The sequence below is a fragment of the Rattus norvegicus genome, chromosome 9 (assembly GCF_021556685.1).
Source record: "Rattus norvegicus strain SHRSP/BbbUtx chromosome 9, alternate assembly SHRSP_T2T, whole genome shotgun sequence".
NCBI lineage: Eukaryota > Metazoa > Chordata > Mammalia > Rodentia > Muridae > Rattus > Rattus norvegicus.
The window spans coordinates 74,172,346-74,175,461 of record NC_141542.1 but is presented as its reverse complement, the minus strand read 5'-3'; positions in this window follow the sequence as shown (position 1 = coordinate 74,175,461).

Sequence of the window (3,116 nt, the reverse complement as noted above, 5' to 3'; positions counted from 1 at the left end):
AAACACGGAGAGGGCGGGGCAGGGAGCAGCCAAGTGATACCGAGTCTCAGAGAAGGCACACTTAACATTCGCATGTATTTTGCAAAATCAGCAACTGTGCGTCACTTGGTCAGCAAAGAAGGGAGTTTATGAGAGAATGTCATTGAGACTTTAAGAAAATCTAAGGGGATTACAGATGATAACGCAGGAAGGCAGCTTGAATTGAATGTAAGATCGGGGCCCACATATTCTGTAAACAACAACTACGTTGTAAGAAGTAAGAAGACTTCCTGTTTGTTGAGGGAGAGTTTGGGGCTCCCGAGGTGGGAAAGAGGGGCTTGGGTAATGCTGGATGGGAAAGTGGGACGATGAGTAATGCCCAACTCTGTGCAAAGGAGAAACAGAGATCGTCCATTTTATAGCATCTTGGACATGCATTCAAGAAGTGTCGCTCCCCAGACTGGTGAGAGACACCATTTATGAATAGGTAGCTGCTTTCTTGGGTCCACCTCAGAGGAGAAGTTGTGTAACCATGCTCTAGGAGGCAGGAAGTGGCTCATTTCACTTATAGAGCATCTGGACTACATAAATTAGACTTCTTAACACTCTTTTTGTCTTCTATTTCAAATCCAAACCACCCTCCCATGTTTAGTCCAAATTCCATCTCTTTCCTCTGCAAAGTCCTTACTGGTTCCCCGTGGTGTGACGTCTTCCAGCACATATTGCCTCTCACATTCACTTGGTATTGTTTAACTGTCAGGAAGGGTCCTCGACCAGAGTGTAGGCAATTTCAGAGCAGGGGCAATGTCTTGTGTTTTTCCCTTGATTCCTCACACAGGACATTTTGTTAATGGACTCAAGAATAAGTTGGGTGTTAGTGAAGTGCACGCGGGCATCCTTTAATGGACTCCATACACCTCATTTTCTTAGGGGTTGACTTTCAGAGTAAGTCAGGCAATGGGCTATGTTGTAATGACATTAGTTATCTTTCATTATGTATCTAAAATTAATATAGCAAACATACTAAAAGCCAAGAAAGTTAGAGAGAGGAGGTATGAGGCATAGTATCTTGAGGGGTGAAACAGGGAGAGATTAGGGCTAAAGAACTAGGGCCTATTCTAATTAAGACTTGAAAATACTGAAAGTTTTCTTTAAAAGACAGAAGATGGTAAAGGGCTAATGTATGGTAATACACACCACGCACACGTTTTTGTGTATGAGTGTTTTGTCTGTGCACTTAGTTATATTCCTGGTGCCTGCCGAAATTGGAAGAGGGCATAGGATTCTCTGGAACTGGAGTTCTGGATGTTTGCGAGCTGTGGGTTCTTTGTTCCAAACCCTAGTCTTCTGCAAGAGCAGCAAGTGTTCATAACCACCCAGTCATTTCTCCAATCCCCCAGATACATGTTTGTAAATGTTGTTATTGCTATTGTTAAGTTTCTGAAGGGGCAGAGAGCTGATGATACGTGTGGAGTTTCTGGAGACCATAAGGGAACTGGGTGACAGGCACAGTAAAAAGACGACATAATGCTTACAAACACCACATGACGTGTGAAAAGGAGGGGCTACTACTCGTGACTTTCACTTGCCCCTCTTTTTATTATTATATTGTATAATATTTTATATTATATGTAAATATACATTTGTGTGTGCACCAACCAGGATCCAACTTTAAAAAAAAAACAAAAACAAAAAACAAAAAAACACAACACACCAATCTAATTACTTCATCCATGGGAATTTAGTATAAAGAAACATTAACTAGACAATAAAGTTTTTTTTAAAGAAAAAAGCAAAAGTGGAACACTGAAATAGGAACACAAAAAGTAATGACTGCAGCACACAGTGACTGCCTCAGGCAAGGGACAAGGATTGGGATGGGTAGACTGTAGTTGCTTAGAAGACAGTCCTCGTAGTTCTGGTACATTCTGGTCTCAGGAAGTCTGTACCCTGGTGGGAGGGGTTCTGTAAGCACTGCAATCTGGAATCAGCTGCTTGCTGTGTAGAAACAGGAAGCAGTTCATTCCTCCCCACAGCTGTACCCCTGCCACCGTCTCCCCCATGGCACCCCTCAATAGAGACAAATGCATACTGTTCTCTCAGCCCAGGGACATAGTATTGGTGAACCATGCGGCTAAGCTGTACTGTAAACTCCACCAGTGTTGGAGAGGACAGAGACAATTCAAGCTGGGTCCAGCAGCACATCCAGTAATATCAGGTAAACTGAGGCAGGAGAATCTCAACTTTAAGGCCTGCCTGGACTACATAATGAGTTTGAAGCTAGCTTGAGCCACATGGTGAGACGGTATCTCAAAATAAAAATCTAAGGGCTGTGGAGATAACTCTGTAAAATGCTTGCCTTGTAAACACCAGACCTGAGTTCATTCCCCAGGACCTTTTTTTATTTTGTATTTTTCAAAAGCTGGGTGTGGTGTCCTACTTGTATCCCAGCACTGGGACGGGTCCTGGGGCTTGCTAGTCACCCAGCCTAGACTACTTCAAGGGTTCCAAACCAGTGAGAGACCTTGTCTCAAAGGAAGGAAGGAAGGAAGGAAGGAAGGAAGGAAGGAAGGAAGGAAGGAAGGAAGGAAGGAAGACAGACAAACAGATGGGTGATGCCTAAGGACAGACGCCATGTTGTTCCCTATCCTCCACGTGTATGCACATGCACTTGCATGTGTGCCTTCCCTCCACACGATACAAATTTAAATTTTTAAAATGGGCTAGAGATACAGCTTAATGGTAAAGTACTTGCCGAGCATTATGAGGCCTTGGATCCAATCCTCATTGCCACAGACGTAAATTAAGTAAGTTCTAAAAAAATATAGGAGGGGCAACAATTTATCGGTTACACAGTCATGGCAGTCAGAAAGGTCATCAAAGAAGCTGGACCAGGCGCCTGGTTTGGTAGATGGTAGATGGTTTCATGATAAAGAGCTAGATGTGTTAATTCCCTACTACTTTACTGAATGGTCACTCACATAAAAATCATAAAATCTCTTTTAAATATCCATAAACAAGCACTCAGCATGTACCAGGAACCAAAGGCTTTTGTGTGATTTAACCCTATCAGAAACCCGTGAGGAACAAGCCCACTAAGAAATTCACCAGTGTCACAAAATAGTAAAGGCAGGCCT